The sequence below is a fragment of the Canis aureus genome, chromosome 20 (assembly GCF_053574225.1).
Source record: "Canis aureus isolate CA01 chromosome 20, VMU_Caureus_v.1.0, whole genome shotgun sequence".
In the NCBI taxonomy this organism is placed as follows: domain Eukaryota; kingdom Metazoa; phylum Chordata; class Mammalia; order Carnivora; family Canidae; genus Canis; species Canis aureus.
The window spans coordinates 39,759,986-39,785,752 of record NC_135630.1 but is presented as its reverse complement, the minus strand read 5'-3'; the positions used below and the strand labels follow the sequence as shown (position 1 = coordinate 39,785,752).

The 25,767-nt window shown below is 33.7% G+C and overlaps 2 long non-coding RNA genes across 21 annotated transcripts in view; one reads left to right on the top strand and one right to left on the bottom strand.

Moving 5' to 3' along the window:
• The window catches only part of LOC144291723 (uncharacterized), a 36,289-nt gene extending 31,720 nt beyond the window's left edge, over positions 1 to 4,569 (bottom strand). Inside the window, exon 1 of one of the 2 annotated variants that reach the window (XR_013359142.1) lies at positions 4,481 to 4,569. This is a non-coding gene — a long non-coding RNA (uncharacterized LOC144291723). The remainder of the gene's footprint in view (positions 1 to 4,480) is intronic. The other variant, XR_013359141.1, reaches the window with a different exon arrangement.
• The window catches only part of LOC144291720 (uncharacterized), a 223,444-nt gene that overhangs the window by 132,827 nt on the left and 64,850 nt on the right, over positions 1 to 25,767 (top strand). The window lies entirely within an intron of this gene.

Below are 25,767 nucleotides of genomic sequence, written 5' to 3'. Positions count from 1 at the left end.
ATTTGTTCAATTTTCCCACTCTGTTTCCCACCATTCTTTTACTTCTGAGCTAATAGATGTAAGCAGGAAAATTTCATCACTCCACATCTTACTACAGCATGTCTGTCTAAATTTATACCTAGGCATTGACATGAATCCACCCATATAAGATTTGTTTACACAAATAATTTATTGTTGCACATTATTTTGTAACTTGGAACAATACATAAAGAATGTCTGTTCAGTTTAATACATATAGAATTAGCTCATTTTTTTTCTAGTTTCTCCAGTTTATTCAACCATTTCTTCAGTTGTTCAAAATTTAGGTTGCTAATCCTTTTCTGCTACAAACAATGCTGCAATAAATTCCATTATATATATATACACACACACACAAACATATATATGTGTATATATTTATATGTGTGTCTGCGTATAAAGTGGACTATAGAATATATAGTATATATTCTATTCTATTATTATATATTTATGTATTATAAAACTGTATATTATATATGATTATACAGATTATAAAAGTATGTTAAATATATATGTATACATCTTATATTTCTTTAATTCGAATAACAAAGCTTCCCAAATATGATATGACTTGGTGAAAGTGCATATTTATACAAGTATTACCATTTTACTTTCTAAAATTATTGCATGTGTTCACAAATTCTATCTAAAATACATGAGAGTTTGGATTTTTGCACCCTTAAAAATATTAGAGATTTTCAGACTTTTTATTTTTCCCATATATTTCTTTATAAAATTGGGATTTCATTTCCCTTTTTTTGTGTGTTAACCTGATTTATACTTCTAAGAACTTTAAAAAAATTACAGAATAATACATGCCTAATACAGAAGAAAACGACATAAAAATCACATACAATACCTGCACTTATAATCTTAGATATGTATTTTCAGTGCTCATTAATGTAATAATTTATTTTGTTTAAAAGGTTCATGTGTCTACTATTCCAAGATCTACAAGCTGCCCTAAATAAATTTAGGATGGAACAGTCCTTATATATCTTTCTCTGCTTTTTCTTTTCTTTTTTTCCTTTTTAAAAATATTTTCTGTAATTCACCTTCCCTTTCTCACTTAGCTAACCCACATTAGTTACATCACAAACTTGTGCACTCATAATTTGTGGATGCTTCTCAGCACCTAGGAAGCTAGCCTGGCCTTTGGAACTTGATTCCATCACTGATTCTCTTAATTAGGATTTTACTAATTCAAACCTTAGCTAAATTTCAACCATGTCTGAGATTTGGTTTCCACAAGTATAAGCAGAGGTGTTTTTTCTTATTGTTTACTGTCTGTTTTTGGTCACATAGATAAGACCTACCTCATAAACTTGGAACAAAAGCTTTAGGGGTACTCACATGTATTATTATGTATATTATATATAGTTACTCATGTTACTTGTGAAAATACTTTGAAAATAATTTTACTTTTGAAAATACTTTGTCATGAGGTTGGAAGAAACACAACTGGTTTGACATTTGAGTGACTAACTCATTATTAGTCATTATTATGTCATTATTTCCAAAATGACTTGTGCTGTTTTATGCCTTACACCTATAGCTACTATTATATAATTCATTTTTTAATTCATGAACACATTCTTATAGATCCTCGACTTAAGAGTAAAGGGAACCTTTGTTTTCTTAGGTTAAGCGTTATACTGTAAGGCTTCACAAGTTTTGTGTACCCGAAGATAATTTTTGGTTTTCTTTTTAATTTTTAAGTTTATAACTCATGACAGACCAAACAATACATTGTTCACACTACATGTGATTGAGCACATACGTTCAACAATATTACCTTAACAGACCTAGAACTGGTCTATAAAAAGGAAGATTTATTCAGATGTTGCTGCAATGTGTTTCTAAAGGCAGACTCTCAATTTCTGTATCTTCTCCTTGTTGACATTTAGCAATTTCTGGGGCCACAGACCACACTGAGAGGAGTCAGAGTGTGGGAGGGATGAAAAACACAAGTATTTGTTAACTTTAAACCCTTCTACTTACTCCCGATGCCTATTCTTCTTGTCCTTGCCTACTATATATATTTCCTATACTTATTACATCTCTACACACATAATGGAACTATACACAATTATATTTAAAGTGAAAATGAGAAGATAATATAGAAAAGAGTAGAAACCGGTAGCAACTATCTAGCCTTGGAAATTGTACCCTAAACCAGTCCCCTTGACTGATGTAGGTGAGGTGTTGAGTATTCTCTGGCTAGACATATGAATGAAACTGATTCCAAAAGCTGAAAATATTCAATAATTAATGCATATAATTGGTTTGTCAGAACTATAGAGACCAGGGATAATTGAAAGGGATTCACGTCTGCCAGCTTTCACATCTACCTTTTAGAATTACATTTTTTTAATAGAAGCTGATTCTCTTGGTAAGACACTTGTATGACAAAGACACTCAAAGGGAAAATAGGGAATGCAGAAACATTGTAGGACATTAGCCTTTCTCCACGATAGTTGTAAAATCTAGCTGCGCAAAATACTTGGCTTACATGGTGATGTTCTCAGTATAGGTATTAATTTTCTTTCTTTCACTCCCTTATTTTAAAATCTTATTTAAATGCTTATTTAAGAGAGAGAGAGAGAGGGAAAGAACAAGGAGAGAGAGGGAGAGAAATAAGTAGACTCCCTGCTGAGCAGGGAGCCCAGTTTGGGCTCCATCCCAGGACCCTGGATCATGACCTACACCAATGGCAGATGCTTAAGCAACGGAGTCAGCCATGTACCCCCCGAAATCCCTTGTTATCAAAACCCTGATTGTGTTGAGATAATCACCTGTCAGAGAAAGTACTCAATCCTGGAAAGTATCTATTCATACTTAATTTATGAGAGGGCCTGTGAGCTATAAAATGTAAGAAAAAGAGACATTGTTTGAGGGAATTTCTAAGAAATATTAACTCTTAAAAAGGGACACCTCAGAAAAACCAGGTCATTTGTCCACTTAATATTGTCATGTCTGCAAGTGATGCTTAGAAATAAAATAGCAGTTTTACCCATGAAAAAATCCAACACATTAAGCATGACAGAGAAAGGTGGAAGGAAAAGCTGGGTTCTTGATGACTTCATTTTGCTGATGAACAACTCTAGAGCCGCTTTATCTCTGGACTCTGGCTAAGTGAATTAATTTTCCATATAGCTTTGGTCATTTTTAGTTAGATTGGAACTGAAATCATTTACACTCATCACTGTATTAGGTGCCAGTGATTAGTATTCGAAGCAGATCTGGCTGTTCTGTTTCTCAGTACCTTCAGAATTAGGAAGAATTCATACTTCTAGCTTATTAATCCTGAATTAAAGATTTAGATCTAGCTGTGATTAGGAGTAAAGTAAGTTATATGAAAAGGGTTTATGTTTTTAAACTATAAGTTTGGCCACGTTCATTCTTTCCTAGGCCTATAGCTTGGTCATAAAACATTATGAGATGCCTATTTTCACATTTCATTAAACAGTTTGTTGCCCAAAGAGAGGGACCCGGGAACAGATTTAGACTCCTTTCTGATGAATGTTGGCTATGTGAACTGAGGATGGTTTGCATTCATACGTAAATGACCTAGGACCTTAATGGATTCAGAAATAGTCACAGGTAAATAACTGCTGTTGAAAGTCTTTTGGAAATGCTCAGTCTGCTACATTGAAGTTGCACTTTGGTAGAGGTTAACTTATAATATCCTACAATATGAGGGCATAAATTAAAATAAATTGAAAGGTCCTACTGTGCAGTTAGCATTAATCAAATGTAACATATTACAAAAAGCATAATCCACTCCATGCATTGGGGAATAATTTAAGGATTCTAAATCTCTAAAGCCATGGATGGAAAGAAAAGTTAAAAAAAGTTTACAAGTTTTTATGTGTTTGTTTTTTTTTTTAATGTGGCTTTTAGACATATAAATGGTGGGTGCCCAAGCCTGAGCGATATTACTGGTAAATGTGTTATGTTGGGAGTTTGTGGTTACAGATATTCTGGATCACTGATTAGGAAGTTTGCCAGTAAATGCACAGTATAAAATATCAGGGTAGGTAAGAAAGTTGCCACTGTATTTTGCTTTTTTAAAAAGAGCATAACTTTTTAAAAACATGAAACACTACAAACATTAAACAGATGTGGTATGAAATAAAAATTTTGATGAGATTCCTCCCAGGTAATTAGAATCATGGAATATTGTCAGGTGATACAGCTTCCCTGGTCTCAAAACACTTAGAAAAATCTGTTATTTCAGATAAGCTCCCTAAGCAAAATTATATCACAGTGTTTAATTAACAGAAAATACGCTTTGTTACACATACAGTTTCAAACTGAGACAATTTGGAATGCACGGTTATTGCGTACTTCTGGTAACTATAGATGGTAAACAATATTTTCTCGTGTGTAAGACTAGTTTCTCCCCCATAAGCTTCTTTGATAGATGATAACAAAATTGTCAGACCCAAATTCTACTTACACTTTTTAACAAAACCGGGAAAACCCAATTTTACAACCATTGTGTAAATTCAGTGATCTCCAATCTCAATCTTTTTAGAACTCCAAAACACCCTGCATGTAAGAATGACCCTAGATAATTACAACAGTGTTCTAGAGCCAGTTCTAGAGTGACCAGTAGTCAGATGGAGGCAAGTAAGAGATTCTTCAAGTAGGTGGCTCAACACAGGGTCATTATAAATCAAGTCAAGTAGACAAAGTTGAAGAGGCTAGAGGACTCACAAGTCCTGTTCAAATAAAGTCAGAATGTCTATAAACTCTCTTAAATCGTCATTGTATCTGGAAATCCTAACAGTTTTAAGCTATTTAGTAAGGTATATATTCCCTAATTAAGACTTTTTCCTCCTAATCTTTACTGAATTAATAAGAAAGGTTTCTGGTATTGACATGTGTATAAAAAGAAAAGATATCCCCAATACAGTCTGGAAATTCTTGGGGCTATGACTCACAACTTTCTTCTGAAAAGAAATTATCATTCCTGATAAAAATAAGTGATTTTTGGAAGAACTTTATTGCCAATAAGATTGTTTTGAAAATAATGGAGTAATTGTTTATACTCCTACCGAGCTGTCAGTCAAGATATAGTAACTTTCACCAGATTTTCTTTTATTCCTTTCTAGCTAACAATGATTATTTCCCCTATAAAAATGTCCTAACAAGAACGGATATTTTTGGTAGCCTATCAGGGGTCTTTTCTCTTTCAAAATAATATTGTAATAAAAATCTAACACATGCTCATAAATAAGTTGTCAAGAGATTTTCTTTACCAGAGATGATGATGGCTACAGCACTATCACACTATATTATATTCTATTGTGTTCTATTATATTATACTATACTATACTATTATATTATATTATACTATATTAGCTGCCCCTAGAGAGTTGTCTCTTCATTAGCATACTGCTACCGGATTATCTGCTGCTGATTAGAACAACCTATTATGTTGCATAATCTAGCTACTAAGTAGGTGCTATTTTGATGTCTATGTAAAAATAGTTAAATATAAATGATATAGACTTCTGATTCCAGAAAAAAAATAGAACAGTCATAATTTTTTCCATATTTCCAGATAAGCACTAGAAACCTAGGACATCATATATAAACCAAAATAATGAAACCCTAAGAAGTGGAGAGAAGAAAACCAGGCTAATCAGGGATCCCAGAATGGAAAGAATGATGGTAGTGAATTTGCTTCTTCTCTTTACCTAATATAACTCAGAGATGGTGCCTTAGAAGCTAACAGCCTAGAAACACCAATAGGCACTAAACCAAAACTGTGCTAAAGCACTCCTGCTCTCTCTAGCCAAAGTATTAAGAAAAGTGTAGCCTACGAGGACTCAAAGCATTCACAAAATAATGGCTCCAATCCAACAAACACCACACACACACACACCCACACGCATACGCCCACACATCAGTGGCCTCACTATATTACCTCACCAGCAAAGACTGACTGGGAGCCCAAATTTCTACTTTCATCAATTTATACAAGACACATGGTGTATCGGTGAAGGACGAGTAGGGAGTATGAACACTCATCCCTGCTGAGCAGTAATGAAGCCCTATCCTGTGGTGTCAGCAGAGACCAGATAGAGAATCTGAATTTCTGCCTCCACCTAGCAGTAAGGAGCCCCACTGTCTTGCTACTATCTTTCTTTCTTTCTTTCTTTCTTCCTTTCTTTCTTTCTTTCTTTCTTTCTTTCTTTCTTTCTTTCTTTCTTTCTTTCTTTCTTTCTTTCTCTTTCTTTCTTTCTTTCTTTCTTTCTTTCTTTCTTTCTTTCTTTCTTTCTTTCTTCTTTCTTTTTCTTTCTAGAAGAGGCCTAGTTGAGAGTGAGGACATTCATCACCTCCAACAGTTATAAGGACATCAGCCACATCCCTGTTAGTAAATCAACATGGGAAACAATAACAAAGTCCTTTCCTACTCTTCCAGCTGGTTAGAAATAGAATTCCCACATCCATTCAGCAGTAAAAAGAAATCCAAGACCTTAGTAATGATGGGCATCAAACAGGAAACCCAGACTTCTACCTCTATTTGACAGTAATGAGAGTATGAAGGCACACTCCCCTGATCTGTCAGAATGATGACAGAGAAAGCCACTAAAACTAAGTTTACATAAGATTCAAATACACAAAAGATCATAATACACAAAATGTTCAGGTTTCGACTGAAAAGTATTTGTCACATTAAGAACCAAGAAGAGATGGGGATCCCAGGGTGGCTCAGTGGTTTAGCACCTGCCTTTGGCCCAGGGCGTGATCCTGAAGTCAGGGATCGAGCCCCACATCAGGCTCCCTGCATGGAGCCTGCTTCTCCCTCTGCCAGTGTCTCTGCCTCTCTCTCTCTTTCTCTCTCTCTGTATTTCATAAATAAAAATAAAATCTTAAAAAAAGAACTAGGAAGTTTTCAAAATGAGTATAAAAAAGAATCAAATAGGGATCCCTGGGTGGCAAAGTAGTTTGGCACCAGCCTTTGGCCCAAGGCGTGATCCTGGAGACCCGGGATCAAATCCCACGTCGGGATCCCGGTGCATGGAGCCTGCTTCTCCCTCTGCCTGTGTCTCTGCCTCTCTCTTTCTCTCTCTCTGTGTTACTATCATAAATAAATAAAAGTTTAAAAAAAGAATCAAATATGCCAACATTAAGATATTACTTGATAAAGAATTTATAGTAGCCATCATTAGAAAGACACCATAGGTATATCAAAATGGAATTCCTATAAAATGCTCAGGTAAGCCAAAGAAAGGAATCATTGCTTTATTGCTTCTGTGCTTGGAATCACAGAGCATACTGAAATCTGCAGTATATACAGATGATGATCCAATTTATAAGGAATCATTATTTAGACATCTTAATTCACTAATGCTACTACACTTTAATTTCCAGTGAAGGCAAGCAGTGTGTCTTCACGAGTGGAAAAACACATGGCTACACTTGGGTTAGTGAACAGGACTACAGTCACAATTACCTGGGAACTACAATTCAACTACAAGTCCTGAGCAACAGGACTTTCTGAATTTTCACCAAGCAACTAAAGGAAAGTTATGAGAAGAGGAATATAGAGGATATATTGACACTTCTTATGGGGGATATGCGAGAGTTGCTTAATGTCTCTGTGCTTGGATTTCTTCTCTACAATTTGGGGGATATTTTTGAGAATGAAGTGAGTTCATCCCAATCATATCAATCATGATGATATGACAACAACAATGATGATGACGATGGTGTTCTATTATCATAATTTTCCTATGTATAGCATTTTGAAGTGTTAGAAAATCCATACTCTTTATTTCCTTCCCATTGTAGAATGGCAGCATATTGGGAAAGTAAGACATTCAGAGGGTGAAGGGCAATGGATGAGAAGAATTAGAAGAGCCTAGTTTTAAATCTACCCTCTGTGATATCACTCTGTCCTTTTATCTGCTTATGTCCCTACCCCTATCTACCAATCCATTCATTCTTACATAGCTCTTTAGGGACCAATTCTGAAATCCATATTTATAATGATATGAACACTACAAATCCTGTGTACCTCATAGGTTGTTTTTAATTATAAGTGAAAGGTAGCATAATAAAGTGGATAAAAAAAAACTCTTGCTTGACAGATGGTTGGAAAGAGACATTGAGAGAAGGATAAAATATGTGATAAAGTAAATATAATAAAAAATTTACTGCACAATTAGTTTGTGGTTTATGGCTATACACCATACAATGGCTCTTCGCATGACTTATTTAACTTTAAACTTAACTATAGTTTACAATTCATTGTAGGGTAGCTTTCTTCCAAGACAAAAAAAAAAAAAAGTAAAATAAAGAAGAAATAAGAGTCTGTTGGGAATAAGATATTATGATAAGCTAGGTGAACAAGTTGTTATCTTTTTACTTGAATCAAATAACAGATTTGTCATATTTCCCTGATGAGATTAATCCTAAAATTTGCACCTTTCACTTGCTGGAATATTAATGGAGTTGAATTATAATAAAAGACTCAATTCATTAAACTTATTAGTTTTTCCTTTGCTCTTATTATTATTTCATGCCTTTAGATATTTAGGGATAAGATGAAGGTTAAAAACAGTTTTTGTGAATAATAACTAGATACATCAAAATGGAATTATTAATAATAATTGTAATATAATTTTGAAAGATGTTACTATTGAAAGAAATTGGGTAAAGGGTACATGGGATCTCTGTATTTTTTCTTACAACAGCAAATGAATCTACACTTACCTCAAAATAAATAATAAAATTAAACCCCATAACACACACCAAATGTTGTGTCTAAATTGGTGTAAATACAGATAAATCGCAACAGACTTTAGTCTAAAAATACACTTACTCCACTCATGAGTAGTGATAGTTTCATCTTCTTCCTTTTGGCTTCCTTAGAACAGTGCCTTTTTACTCAACAATATTGATAATTATTAATTTGTCAATTGCGTTCATATTCTGACATATTTGAAACACTGACACAATTTACTTTGATGTTTACCCTTCTAGCTACTTCTGGTCAACGTCAGAATTGAATAGGGATTCCTCACTAGCTCTTCTAATTCTCTTTATATGAGAAGAGCTGTTTGTTTTGTTGATTTATTTTAGACTTTATTTATTCGATAGAGAGGGCACGACTGGGTAAGGGTTAGAGGGAGAGGGACAAGCAAACTCCCTACTGAGCATGAAGCCCAATGCAGGGCTCAATCACAGGACCCCGAGACCATTACCTAAGCCAAAATCAGATGAGCCACCCAGGTGTCCCCAGGAAAAGCTGGTCTTAAACAATCTTATTTATTCTTTTTAAGACTTTTTTTTAAAAAGATCAGTTTCAGGTTTACTACAAAATTGAGAGGAATATACAGAAATTGCCCATATAATCTCTAGCCTGACACATTCAGAACTTCCCCCATTGTCACCATTAATATCACTCACCAAAATAGCACATTTTTTACCAAGGATTGATTAATTTGCATTAGCCCATCATAGTCACCCAAAGTCTACAGTTTATCTTAGAGTTCACTGTTATTGTTGTATATTCTATGGATTTTGACAAATGTATAATGACATATGCATCATTGTAATATCATACAGAATATTTTTACTGCCCTGAAAATTCTCTGTGCTGCACCAATTCAGTTGTACCTTCTACCCCTGTCAACTACTGACTTTGTAGTCGATAGTTTTGCCTTTTCCAAAAGGTCATATTGTTGGAAATATATAGTATGTAGCTTTTTAGTAATGTGCATTTTATGTCCCTCCATTTCTCTTCATAGCTTAAATTGCTCGCTTCTTTTTAATGCTAAATAAAATATTCCATTATCTAGATGTACCACGGTTTATTCATTTACCTACTGTAGGACATCTTGGTTATTTCCAAGTTTACACACTTATGAATAAAGCTGCTGTGAACATCCTTGTGCAGATTTTTATATGGACAAAAGTTTTGAGATCTTTGAGGTTAATGGCAAGAATTGTGATTACTAGTTTGTATGGTAAGAGTATGTTTAATTTTATAAGAAACTGCCATATTGTTTTTCAGATTGGCTGTCCCATTTTGCATTCCCACAAGAAATGTATGAGTTTCTTTAAAAAATATATTTTATTTATTTATGAGACAGAGAAAGAGGGGCAGAGGCACAGGCAGAGGGAGAAGCAGGCTCCATGTAGGGAGCCCAACGTGGGACTCGATCCCAGGACTCCAGGATCAGGCGCTGGGCTGAACGCGGTGCTAAACCGCTGAGCCACCCAGGCTGCCCTGTCTGAGAGTTTCTATTGCTCCATATCCTTGTTAGCATTTGTGGTTGTATTAGTGTTCTGAATTGTGGCCATTCTAATAGATGTATAGTGGTATTCGTTGTTCTTTTAGTTTTCATTGCCATAATGACATTTGTTATGGAACCTCTTTTTATATACATTTTTGCCATCCATATAACATCTTTAGTGAGTTGTTTGTTAAATTCACTGACATCATTTTTAAATATGGTTTCTTTTCTTGAGTTTTAAGTGTTCTTTGTATATTTTGTATAACAGCCCTTTATCAGATGTGTTTTTGAAAATATTTTCTCCTAGTCCATGACTTGTATTCTCTTGACATTGTCTTTCATGGTGCAGAAGTCAGAAGTTTTTAATTTTAATGAAGTCCAGTTTATCAATTATTCTTTCATGGATCATGTCTTTGGTGTTATATTTGAAAAGTCATTCACATACCCAAGTTCATCTAGGGTTTCTTTTATGTTGTCTTCTAAATTTTACATTTTACATTTAAGCTTACGATCCATTTTGAGTTAATTTTTGTGAAGAGTCTATGTTCTGCATTTAGATTATTATTTATTTAATTTGGCATGTCAATATTCAGTTGTTCCAGTCCCATTCGTCAAAGAAAATATCTTTGCTCCATTGTATTGCTTTTGTTCCTCTGTCAAAGATCAGTTGACTTTATTTATGGTAGTCTTTTTCTGGGCTTTCCATTCTGTTCTGTTGATATGTGTGTCTGTTCTCTCACCAATAATATCTCAATTACTATAGCTTAAAGTAAATCTAGAAGTTTTATAGTTTCAGTTCTCCAGCTTTGTTCTTCTACATAATATTAAAATTTTATGTTGGCTATTCTGAGTCTTTTGCTTACCATATAAAATTTAGAATTAGTTTGTCAATATCCACAAAATATCTAGCTGGAATTTTGATTGGGGTTGCATTGAATCTGTATGTCAATTTGGGAAGAGCTGATATCTTGACAATATTGAATCTTCCTATCCATGAAATGGAATATCTCTGCATTTATTGATTTTCTTTGATTTTGTTCATCAGAGTTTTATTTTATACTGCATACAGATCTTGCACATTTTTTTTAGATTTATACTTCAGAATTTTATTTGGGGGTGCTAATATGAATGGTATATTTTTAAATTTTCAATTCCAGTTGTCACTGTTGGCATATAGGAGAGCATTGACTTTTGTATATTAACCTTGTAATTTCCAAACTTGGTATGATCAATTATTAATTTCAGGAAGTTTTTGTCAGTTGTTTTGGATTTTCTTCATAGATGGTCATGTAATTTTTAAATAAAAGCAGCTTTATATTTTCTTTCTCAATCTATGTACTTTTCTCTCCTTTTCTTGACTTGTGGTATTAACAAGGACTTTGAGCATGATGTTGAAAACAAATGGTTGGAGGGAAAACCCTGGCCTTATATGTGATCTTAATGGAAAACCTTCAAGTTTCTCACCATTTTTTAAAAGATTTTATTTATTTATTCATGAGAGACCCAGAGAGAGAAGCAGAGACACAGGCAGAGGGAGAAGGAGGCTACATGCAGGGAGCCTGATGTGGGACTCCATCCTGGGACTCCAGGATCACGCTCTGGGAAGAAGGCAGATACTCAACTGCTGAGCCACCCAGGCACCCCAAGTTTCTCACCATTAAATATGATATTAACTGTGGATTTTTTATAGATATCCTTTATTTGTGGGAAAGGAATTCTTCTGTATGCCTAATTTACTGAGAGTTTTTTATTGTGAATGGGTATTAAATTTTACAAAATGCTTTTTCTGCATCTATTGACATGATTATGTGATTTTTCCTTTTAGCCTGTTGATTTTTGTGGATTATATTAATTTATTTTCAAAGTTGAACTGGCCATGTGTACCTGACATAAATTCTACTTGGCCAAAGTGTACAATTCTCTTAATTTTTTATACATTATTGAATTCAATTTGTTAGTATTTTGTTAAGGTTTTTACATCTATGATTATGAGAGATATCGGTCTTTAGTTTTCTTGTGATGTTTTTGTCTGGTTTTGGTATTAGAATAATGTTAGTCTCATAGAATGAGTAAGGAAGTATTTCCTATGCTTCTATCCTTTGAAAGAAATTGTAGATATTTCTCCCTTAAATTTTTGGTAGAATTCATCAGTGAACCCATCTGGGCCCGGTGGCTTTTTTCTTTTCTTTCTATTTTGGAAGTTTAATAATGATAGATTCAATTTATTTAATATACATGGGCTTACTAAGCTTGTGTATTTCCTCTTGTATGAGTTTTTGCAGATTGTGTCTTTCAAGAAATTGGTCCATTTTATCTAGGTTATCAGATTTATGGGGAGCTGTTCATAGTGTTCCTTATTATCGTTTAATTTACATGGGATATGTAGTGATGTCCTCTCTTTCATTTCTGATATTAGTAATTTGTGTCTCCTCTCTTTTTTTTCTCTTAGCCAAAATATTTATAATTTTTTTATCTTTTTGAAGAATCACCTGTTGTCTTCATTGATTTTTTTCTATTATTTTCCTGTTTTCAATTTTGCTGATTTCTGCTCTAATTTTTATTATTTCTTTTATTCTGCTTTCTTTGGACTTAATTTGCTTTTTAAACTTTCTTTTTTTTTAATTTTTTTCCTTTTTTTTTTTTTTTGCTTTTTAAACTTTCTTAAGACAGAAACCTACAATACCTATGTTAGATCCTTTTTTCTAATATGTGCATTCAATGCTGTAAATTTCCCTCTAAGTACTCCTTTTACTGCTTCTCATATATTTATATGTTGCATTTTTGTTTTTATTTATTTGAAAGTATTTTAAAATTTTTCTTGAGATTACTTCTTCAATCCCTATGTCATTTTGAAGTATGCTGTTTAGTCTTCACATTTTCCAGTTACCTTTCTGTTAGTGGTTTCTGGTTTAATTCAATTGTACTAGAGCACACACTGTATGATTTCCTTTCTTTTAAATTTATTGAGGAGTGCACATGATGTGATGAGCACTTGGCATTATACTATATGTCAGCAAGTTGAAATTACATTTTAAAAAAATATTAAGGTTTGTTTTGTGGCCCAGAATGTGATCCATGTAAGCTTGTGAAAAGTGTGGATCCTCAGTTGGATGCTGTATACTACAGGGACAGTCCTTAATGTGTATACACCAGATAACAGAGCATCAAACTATATGAGCTAAAAACTTGTAGAATCACAAGGAGAAATAGACAAGTTCACTATCAGTTGGAGATTTCACTTCCCCTCTTTCAGAAATGGACAGATCCAGCAGGCAGAAAATCATTAAGAACATAGTTGAACTCAACAACATTATCAATCATCTGGACATAATTGACATCTATAAAATACATTATCCAGCACTTTCGAGGAGAAATAAAAATTGAGGCACTTTATTGACCCGCCTTGCAAGAAATGTTAATTTTTTTAGAGAGAATCAAGACGATACAGGTCAGTAACTTGAACATACATAAATAATAGAAGTGCATCAAAGAGGGAATAAATATGGGTAAAATGAAAATGTTTATCTTATTCTTATTTGATCTAACAGATGACAGTTTATGCAGAATACTAACAAGTTATTTGATTATTTAAGCTATGTGTATATCTTATGCATACATGTACACATATATATAAGTGAAATGACAGGAAAAATGTAAGGGACAGAAAGGAAGAAATAGAATTATTTCATTATTTATGGTACTCACACTACCTGTGGAGTGGTATAGCATTATTAAAAAATGGACTTGGATTAGTTGTAAATGTATATTGCAAACTTGATAGGGCAATCATTAAAACAAACAAACAAAAACAGAAATGTAATTGATAGGATAAAATAGAAGAAAAAATGGAATCATATAAAATGCTCAGTTAAACCACACACACACACACACACACACAAATAGAAAAGACACAAACAACAAAAATAGGTACCAAGAACAAGGTCACCCAATAGAAAATAGTAACATATATAATAGATATTAATTCAGCTATCTCAATAACCACTTTGAAAGTCAATGGTCCAATGCACCAAGTAAAAGAAAGTCTCAAAAGGAATTGAAAAGCACCATCCAACTCTGTGTTGTCTACAATTAACCATTTTAAACATAAAGACACATTTAGATTATAAGTAAATGAAGGAAGAAAATATATTATGCTAACACTAATGAAAAGAAAGCAAGAGAAGCTATTTTAATTTCAGACAAAGCAGACTTGAAAATGAAGAATTAATTAAGAATAAGAGAAATAAAAATGTACTCTGGGTTTCCTAGCTATCTGACATTAATTTGGGGGAAAATCTTAGTCCTTATTGTTTCAAATATTTCTTCTGATCCTTTCTCTCTCCCTTCTGGTGTTCTTATTAAGAGTGTATGTTATATATTTTGTAGTTGTTCCATGGTCCTTGGACATTTTGTTCTGTACTGGATAAAAAGACCTTTTACCACTCTAAATAGGCCTTTAGTAATGTGGTGGTGAGATGTATACGTGTGATGGGGGAAGCATTCTGTAACCTGAGATGAAGTCTCACTATCTTTGTGAGTTTATACCCCTGGACTGGGAACTTGACAACTATTTCCCAATTTCTTTTTCTCCTCCCCTTATGATGGAAAGGACAGGTGGAGTGGACTGCAATTGGGTATTTCCCTTCCCCAAGTCAATTAGGCTCAGATAATACTTTAGCAGATTAGGCTCTGCTTAACCAGATTCCTGTGAAAAAGAACAGAGCGCTCTGGTATATTTCAAAAATGGCTTCTTTCCCTCCCCCTCCTGCAAGCCCCAAAGGCTTCTTCTCTCATATTTACTGAGAAAACCTGGCTGATGTCCTGGTGGTACCACATTGTGAGTTAAGAGGCTCTACTTCCAGTGGTTCACACTGAGCTTCCAGAAATTTATCAATTACAGTTCAGGTTTCTCTACCCCAGCTCTGGTTCCTGCATGGTTTCTGCTTGTGAGTCTTTGCTCTAGTAAGCCTCAACTTTCTGTATTTACCTGTCTCTCCAACACTGGGGGCAGTGGTTTGCACTATGCCCTCTCTCTTAAGAGTCTAAGAAGAGTTGTTGATATTTCCACCTGTTCAGCTTTTTACTTGTTAGGACAGTGGTGACTTCCAACCTCATGATATGCGGAACTGGAAACCAGAAAAGTCCTATTTATTCTTACTAATTTAATATAAGACCTTGCCTGAGAAGGGCAGCTAAGAATATGAGTATGAACACTAAAGCTAATTCATCTCAATATTTTCCATCTACCTGAAGGAAAAGACAAAAATATCATTGTTCATGTGCTCTGAGTTCATTGTTCAGAGTTCAGTTGTTACAGGTAAGAATGCTGAATATCTATTTATTCAAAGAGAGGCCGCATAATCTCCTGAGTATTCACGAAGCAGAATTATTTGATTATATATTTAACTAAGTCCTATTAGGAGCATATTAAAATACATGCTTTGTTTATTACTGCATTCAAACTAGTTTTTGACCCCCCAAACCTATGACTTAACCTGACAATTTATTGTCTTCTTTCACTGTCCTGGAGGCTGACAATCACAGTTAGCTAGGGTTGTTTGTTGAATAACTGAATGACTTTAATCAGTCCAGTAAATCACCTATTGATTATTTCTTTCTTTGCATTTAATGACAGTGATTTGGCTAGCATTTTGTTGAATGAATGATACATGAATGCACTTGAGGATAAATGTCTGATGAAGTAAAACAACCTTTCTACCATACACTATCTCTGTTAATCATAGCTCACAAGTGAACTGAAGATACAAACGTTAAAATTGCCTGCTAGTGTAAAAGCCACAGAGTTATGCCTAACAAAAATATTTCTGTGCTATAATTAGATTGAATAGGCTGTACCATCCAAAGGAAAAACAGAAATTTCATTACCTTTATCTATAACTGTTAGCAAGAAAATAATTAATCTCCGAAAAGTGAGATTAATTCTCTAAATTTAAGGTAATAAGTATCTTTAACAAAACAGTGTACAAAATTGCCAATTATTCTTATGTATGTATGTATTCTTGCTGTATGTAGAGCACCAATTAATCTTTTCACCCTCAACATCAAATCCAGTGAGAAATTGCCATAAAATCACAAATCCTGATAAAATTATACCAAACAAAAACCATAAAAAATCCATCATCAAAGAGCAATAGAAATGTTGTCTGACTTTCAAGTGCATGGTCAGAAATTCTCCAATTACTTTTATCTTCACATGAAACATTTGTTAATTTAAAATTTGAATTTTAACATGAAGGACATTGTTTCCTCCAGGCTTTCTAAACCAAATTAGTATGTGTGATTTCAATCTTTCTTCACCTTCTAATCTTTTAAAATCTAATCAGGAAAATGGTTTTGTCCTAATATTGTATTATCACATCAAAGATATCTTATTGCCAGTTCTTCTACTATTCTAAGTTCAGTGACTTTTAAGCATTTTGCTTAAGCAAAATGTTATTTGCATGAGCAATTTTTACTTTCTAATATCCCGAAAGTACATTTAAGATCTGTTTTGTAAAATGAAATAAATTATGAGGTATCACTCCCTGAAATAACATCCAGTATATTAATTGCAAATTGATTCATTAAGAAAATGTTTAATGTATATTCTCTCTTCTATGATTTTCAGACTCCTTCTGAGAAACCACTTGTTACTTACACATACTTCATTATCTTGGAAAAAAATATTTTAAAGTTAGGATTTGAAAATGAATGATTCAGCAAGGACCATCCTTTTACTTGCAGAAAGGGAAGCCATAGGAAATGACTTCTAAGTATAATACTGTAAACTACCAATTTATAGAAGATGTATTTTAGCAGATTCCAAAAAGCTTATGGAAATTATCTGTATATATTTAAAATTGAATAAATATTATTTATAGTCTGTGTTTTATAAACTGAATAAATGCTATTTATAATTCTCTTTTTATCAAATGATGCTATATAATAAGCAAGGGCCATATGAATGTAAGTATCTATGAATTCACAAATAGTTTTATGAAATGTAGATAGATTTGATAAAGTAATAATGACATTTGAAATGTCAGGGAAGTTTGTTTTCCCATTAACACAATTTTTGTTCCTGGTTTTCAGTGTTATGGGACCTAGCAACAATCATAAATTAAGAATAAAAACTATAAATGGATATCTGAATTCATTTCTTTCTATTTCACTGAAATTTTTCCCCTATATTTCATTCAAATTTTGCCCAATGCTCACTCTTCTATCCTCCTGTCTTCAGTTCCAAACACCCTGTATCTATCCCTGTCCCAAAGATTTGTTTCCACATCTCATCAGCTTCTACTGTATTCCTTCTCATCTCTTCCTTTAAGAATTATTTTAAGATAATCTCGGGTCTGCAGCCCTCAGTTCTACCTCATGTTGCTGGAAAAAACCTGACCGTGCTCTCAGTAGGTTGTAGGATGACAAGGAATTTACACATGGAAATTTTACCTGCAGAAAATATAAATATAAACTGAAAGAAAACATGAAAAAGTAGTCAGTCTTCATGACTAGGGGCTGAAGTTTTTAAGAAATATCAAGAGAAGATTAAGAAATCCAATATTTTTATAAATGTGATTATTTATTAGATGCTTATATATGATAGATAAGTGAGGGATTAAGGAATATATAAAAGTTACCTTCTATAACTCAAAGTAAGACTGATTAAAATATTGCTGCCTCTATTTTATAAATGAGAAACCCAAGACTCAGAGAGATTAAGAAATATCCCTAAAGTTACACAGGTATTATAAGTGGCTGTACCAAGAGTTAGATCCAGGTTAGCTAGATTTTTAAACCTGGAATCTTGTCCACTCTTCTTCATGAGGAGTTATGTAATGAAAGGATGTGATTTAAATTAAGAGGGATGGGATCCCTGGGTGGCGCAGCGGTTTGGCGCCTGCCTTTGGCCCAGGGCATGATCCTGGAGACCCAGGATCGAATCCCACATCAGGCTACCAGTGCATGGAGCCTGCTTCTCCCTCTGCCTATGTCTCTGCTTGTCTCTCTCTCTCTCTGTGACTATCATAAATAAATAAAAATTATTAAAAAAAATAAATTAAGAGGGATAAGCAGACACTAGGACCCTTTGAGGCTACACCAAAATTAGATGTGCTGTTCAGTATGTTCTTCTTTTCAAATTTCATGTATTTTTATAGCAAGAAAAAATGATTAAGTACTTGTAATAGTTTGCTAAAAGCTATGATTATAGCAAGAAACTGCCTTTGTTTAATTTGGTGTGATTCTGTTTAAAAATAGGTACTTTCATTGTCTTTTAAAAATGAACAAAAGCACCTCCTTAGCTATCTCTCAAGTGCAAGACAATAATCATTAAAACTAGACTTACAATCTAGAGTGGTGGAAAGCCCTTCAGATTTCTAGTGCTCAATATGTAAAGTATTGCAGCAACTACTATTTAAGTTATATTTGTGTTTAGGTTTTTGAATTTAGTATTCATTTAGGTGACAATAATAATATAAATTGTGAATCAGTTTATGGCAAAATTCTCAATATTTACAATTCTATGGGAGGGACTGTAGATTTTAACTTTAGCTGTGACCCACAAATATCAGAGATTCACATTCTAGAAGCCTATCTGCATGGCTTGATGTCTTTAATTTATTTTACATTAAATAAAATTACACATTGAGTGAAATTAATGCATTAACCTTCATCATATCTGGCACCAAAAGTATTTTAAACTTCAGGATATAATTGTTAAATTTTGAAATTATACCTTGAACAGTTCATACTTTAACAGGACAACATAAAATTTCTTGATTAAAATAATTGAAAAATCCCAAACTCTTAAACACACAATTCTTAAAATGATTAAAAAGACCCTCCAGGATATGACCCATGTTTCCTCTACAGCCTCATGTTCCTGGTATCTCTAATCTAACTATACACATTTTATTTAATTACATGAACTATTCAAGCACTTTCTTGCCTCAAGGTCCTTGTGCATATAATTTCTCTGATTAAAGTATTCTTTACTATCTAACTCCTCCTTAGCTGAAATTCCCAACCCCAAGATAACAGTCTCATATAAAATTTAATTTCTGGATGTTTCCTTCCTTATATCACAATCATGTGCAAAATGAGTGCCTGATATGAGCCAAATACGGTCAATAGAGTGGAGATACAGCAGTGAAAGCAACTGTGCAATCCCTTCTTCATAGGCTCATTCATAGTTATTATATTCATTCACAGCAGCAAGCTCCATGATAATGAGGTGGTAGGCTGATTTTACTTTCTTGGAGGTTTTCATCGAATTCCCACAAGAGTTTTGTTTACTAAACATCTCACCCATAATAGAAGAATTTTACTGAGTGTAATTGACTTTTGTATAATTTATTGTATTACTAATATCCTTCAAAGCAAAGATTATTTCGTCTTGAAAAAGTGCTCTGATCAATTTTGTAATTCCTGATGTCTGGAGAAAAGGGTGAAATCTGTGGAATGCCCCATCCCTAGCATTTTCCTCTCTTAGTCATACCTTCATACCTGTGCAGTTTAGGTTACCAGACCCTCTATGAACTTTCATTTTGTGTATTTCCTTTAGCTATATTGTATTTAATTATTAAGGTAGTTATCTTTACAATTAGCCTTATAATTCATTCTAAAAACTATTTTTATGATTGTACTTATAAATTACTATTAACGCTTACTGTTATGATATTTTTCATAGTGTCACAGAAGAGTCATTACATTTTACAACCTTTTATTAAAACTACTTGCATACACCATCCCTGTGAAACTCTGGGGATAATTAGTTCTATAAACTCATTGACAATTTTATCTGTCTTTAAAGTCTCTCCTTCGTGCTTCTAAAGTGCATATGTATGAATGTTAATGGAGATTGGTAAAGCAGAGATTCGATTGCTAATTCAGTGTTCTGACATTTGATTAACAAGTTTAGGCTCATATTCACTCAATCTATCAATTTCATGAAATGATAGATTTTAAACTGATTCTATTAAACTTTTACAATTGTTGATCTAAAGAAGATAACACTTTTAGTTTATATGCATGTAAATTCTTCACTTTACTCATATATACCTCTATTCAAGTATGTTAACTATATGCCAAACGTACATTAATTAATTAAGCCATTTGTTTATTCAACAAATATTAATCGAATATAATTATACACTTGGCCCTAGGGATCCAAACTCACAGAAAATGCCTTCAAAGAATTTGTGTCTCATAGAGTAATCAAAGAAGGAAACAAACAGATGAAACCTAAAAATGCCTCAATACATGGAAATCCAGTGTGTTATGAAAACATGGTGATATGATGAAATGATGCTTTGTCCAGGACTATTAGAAAGGTTTTCTGTAACAGTGAACAACTGAGTTGAGTTTTGTAGAGTGAACAAGAATCGACCATATGGGGATGCCTGGGTAGCTCAGGAGGTTAAACTTCTGCCTCTGGCTCAAATTATCATCTGAGGGTCCTGGGACCCAGCCCCACATAAGGCCCTCTGCTCAACGGGGAGTCTGCTTCTTCTCCTTTTTTGCTCTCTCTCATAAATAAGAATAAAATCTTAAAAAAAAAAAAAAGAATTGACTATATGAAGACATGAGGAAGTGTTTTAGGCAGAAGGGAGAGCATGATCAAAGAAGATATCCTCACATGGTCCACTTATCATAAAATGTGTATTGTAACTGAATCAGAGAGTTGTGTAATGGGTTAGTTAATGGGGAGCTGAAAAGGAAGGATAGGTAAAAATCATAGACTTGTTAAACTACGTTAAGGAACTTGAACTTAATATATTTCTGTGATAAAATTCTACAGATGTATACTTAAATTCTGGGGGTTAATCCCAATTTTCTATAAAGTCAGGAATCATTACTCAGGAACACTGACAATTTCCTGTCACCAAAAAACAACAAATATCTATTTTCAGTACCATTGTGTGCTATTTCTTTTTTTTTTTTTTATAACGAGAAGTGCCATAGCCTCTGCCCAAGTTAATCCTCTTATTGGACTCTGATTTACATTCTTTCATAATTCTTCAGCAATTTGTTTCCTTAATCTTTCCTTGCTTTTATATTTCTATCCTTTTCCAACTACTAGATCATTCCCATCTCATCAAATTCATTAATTAAGAAAAGTAAACAAACAAGTAAATAAATGTTTGAGAGCAGTCACCCTTGACAAAGAGGTCTGGGAAAGAGATGTGAATGGACTTACTGGAATGTGTGCATGGGAAAATATTTATGTGACCCTATTTTCTGCTTATTGGCATGACAAAGACATGAAAACTTCTTAACAAACCTCAAAAGGCAGAAATACACAATCCAAATTACAAAACTATAGAAATTATGGCAAAAATTAATGTCTGAGATAATTAATAAAAACTTATCCTAGCTGAACTGAACCAAAAATCTGATTTATCTGTAGCATTATACCTCAAACCATAGAGTGGTGCCTAAGCTGCACTTGGAATAAAATTCAAAGGCATAATTATTAAATAAGAAAAAGTACAGTTTCAACTCACTGGTTAAAATTAAGAAAAGCACGAGAGGTAAATTAATTAAAGCTTAAGTAGGATGCAAGTGAATTCAGAAACAACAATAAATAAAAGGTAAGATTACCTTAAAGTGAATTGTTTTCAAGAAAGATAGAGGAGAAAGAAAAATTTCCTCAATTTTCTCACAGTCCCTGGCTGGGCCTGAAAATTAAACTGACAAAGACAGATGAACTGGAGAAAAGTATACAAATTTTACTGAATTTTTATATGTACATGGGAAACTTTACAAGAGAATGAACACCCAAGAAGTGGGCAGAACCAGAAGCTTTTATACCTTTTAGACAAAGAAAAAATAATATTGTGAATAATTGCTAAGACAAGGGGGTCAAGGTTAAGGCTAGATGGTGGTGAAGAATTCACCACCGTTAGAACATAAGGGTTGTTAGTTTAATAAAGCCAAATTTCCCATCTCTGACAATGAGAATGTCTTCCTTCTGGTACAGGGAGGGTACCTTTTGCAGGAGAATATTATCCTGTATGAGGGAAGAGTGTGAGGTAGGTGAGGTCAGAGTGACAAACAGCAAAAAACAGAAAAATAAAATGTTATTCAGAATTTGAAAGAACACAGAGTCAAAATACAGGAAAAAAATTAATAGAAGACAATGTTAGGTGCAAATTTCTGTCATTAAATATGAAATCAAATTCCATTGTATGATTCTGGGATGATAAAAATTACTAAACCTGGTGAAAAAGAAGTGTAAATTTAAAAAACCAACACCCATGAAATGCTTGCATTTTTTAAAAAACTATATCCAAAAACAGCAGTGGGCTCAGATGGTTTTTAAAGAAACTAGTTCTAAAAGTTCTCTTTGTGATTTTCCTAAACTTTCAGTTGTGATAAAAAAAAAAAAAAAATGCAAAGCTGGTTTGAGCTCAAAAGTGGAGAAATTTTTCAGAGCAGATGGTTTTCCTCTCTTAGGAAATGAAACCAAAGTCCAAGAATGGAATTGTGAGTAAGTATTCAATATGTTTCACAGACTAGGAGAACTTTATAATAGCCAAAGGCCCAGCTCAGAAATTTTTTTTTAAGATTTTATTTATTCATGAGAGACATAGAGGGAGAGGCAGAGACAGGCAGAAGGAGAAGCAGGCTCCCTGCGGGGAGTCCAATGCAAAACTCTCTCCCAGGACCCCGAGATCATGATCTGAGCCAAAGGCAGATGTTCAACTACTGAGCCACCCAGGTGTCCCCCATATTAGAACATTTTAATATCAGACTCATCTCCTTTACTAATATGAAGGGTTTGAGAAAATAGTGGTTAAATATCTCCATTTCTGTCATGGGTTCAGAGAAAAAAAAAAAAAAGACAGGGAAATAACATTGTCAAATTTTTGAAATTTAAAAAAATAATGACGTTAAGATCTTTGACACTCCTATAACATTTTTAGCTTTGACTGAGAGAAAAATTCAATCAAAAGAGAAGAAACGAAGAGAAACACAATTTGCCCAATTAAAAAAGTATATGTAAAAAGTAAGCCTTGCAATGATTTTCTTATAATGAATTTATGGTGGTAATTATTAATATAAACACATATATACAGTATTTCGTTAAAAATATGTTTACCCTTTTAGCAGTTTTTTTAAAAAAAATATTTTATGTATTTATTCATGAAAGAGACAGAGAGAGAGAGGCAGAGACACAGGCAGAGGGAAAAGCAGGCTCCATGCAGGGAGCCCGATGTGGGACTCGATCCCGGGTCTCCAGGATCACGCCCTGGGCTGAAGGCGGTGCTAAACCACTGAACCACCCAGGCTGCCCCTTTTAGCAGTTTTTAACTGTACTGTACAGTATTGTTTATACTCGTTGTTGTATAACAGATCTCTAAAACCCTTTTATCTACGAGTAAAACTTTATATACTCTGTGAACAACGATGCCTCTTCCTCCCTCCACCCAATCCCTGGCAACTACCATTCTGTTTTCTATTTCTATGAGCTTGATTATTTTATTATTTTATTTTTATTTATTTTATTATTATTTTATTCACTTTATGTAAGTGGCATCATGAAATATGGTGTTTTCATGATTTACTTAGTTCTCTTAGCATAACGTGTTCAAGTTTTATCCACATTGTAGTATTTGCCAGAATTTCCTTCTTTTTTAAAGCTGAATAATATTCAATTGTTTGTACACAGGTCTGCACCACATTTTCTTTTTTTCCTGAAGTATAATTAATACGAAGAGTAGATTAGTTTCTGGTGTACAATATAAGGATTCAAAAATTCTATACATTACTCAGCGCTCACTATGATCTGTATAGTCACCATCTGTCACCAAGAAAAATTGGTAGCATCTTAATGATTATATTCCCCATGCTGTACTTGTGACCGCAATTTCTTTAGCCCTTCATCTGTCAGTGGACATTTAGCTTGCTTTCATTTCTTGGCTATTGTGGATAATGCCAAGGTGCATAGGTGTGCAAAAAGCTCTTTTAAAAGGATCCTATTTTCGATACTTTTGGCTATAGACCCAGAATTGGGATTGCTAAATCACACATTAATCCTATTTTGCATTTTTTGAAGAAAAAAACTATTTCTTTACTTTTTAATGCAGTTTTCATACTATTTTCCATACTAGCGACACCATTTTACAACCTCACCAACAGTGGGCAAAGAGTTCCAATTTCTCTTCATCCTTGTCCCATTCATTATTTTTAAAATTAAAAAAATATAGTAGCTATTTTAGTGAATGTTAGGTGATATCTCATGGTTGTTTCAATTTACATTTCTGTGATGATTAGTGATTTTGAGCATCTTTTCATATGCTTGTTGGACAGTTCTATGTCTTTTTTCTTTTCTTTTCTTTCTTTCTTTCTTTTTTTTTTTTTTGAGAAATACCTATTATTTTTCCATGTCCATTGTGGAGCCCAATCTGGGGCTTGAACCCAAGGCCCTGAGATCAAGATCTGAGCCAAGGCCAAGAGTCAGATGCTTAATAGACTGAGTCTCTCAGGCACCCCTAGAAATACATAGTCATTCTTTACTGGGTTACTTATTTAATTATTTATTTATTAAGATTTTATTTATTTATTCACAAGAGACACAGAGCAAGAGAGAGGCAGAGACACAGGCTGAGGGAGAAGCAGGCTCCATGCAGGGAGCCTGACGCGGGACTGGATCCTGGGTCTCCAGGATCACACCCCGGGCTGAAGGTGGCGCTAAACCGCTGAGCCAGCGGGGCTGCCCGGGTTATTTATTTTTTATATTGAGCTGTAGAAGTTCTTAATACATTCTGGATGTTAATCCTTTATCCAATATATTGTTTGGAAATATTTTCTCTCATTGCCTTTTTAATCTGTTACTTTGTTTTCTTTGCTGCACAAAAGTTTAAGTTTGAGTACATCCATTTGTTTATTTTTACTCTTGTTCCTTGTTTGGTGTCCTATCCAAGAAAATATTGCCCATTCCAATATTATGAAGATTATCAGCTATGTATTTTGGGGGGACTTTTATAGTTTCAGGACTTATAATTAAGTCTTCAATCAATTTCAATTTAATTTTTATATATGAGATAAGGATCCATCTTCATTCTTTTCCATATGGATATCAAATTTTCCAAACACTAATTGTTGAAGATACTATACATTCCCCATTTTGTGGTCTTGAGATCCTTGTGTATCATTTGACCATATACATGAGGATTTATTTGGGGCTTTCTAGTTCTGCCTCATTAGTCTCTGTATCTGTCTTTATGCCACTACCATACTACTTTGTAGTATGTAGCTTTATATGTGTTTCAAAATCAAGAGTTGTGAGGCCTACAGCTTTGTTCTTCTTTCATAGGATTGTTTTGGCTATTTGAGGTCCATTTTGAGTTCACTCTAGTTGTCTTTTAAGCTTTCAATTCAGATAACTATTTTCTTCCTCAAATTTGGAATGGTTTTGGCCATTATTTCTTCAAACAAGAAATAATGTCCTTTTCCTTTTCCTTCTCTCTTGGGACTTTTATAG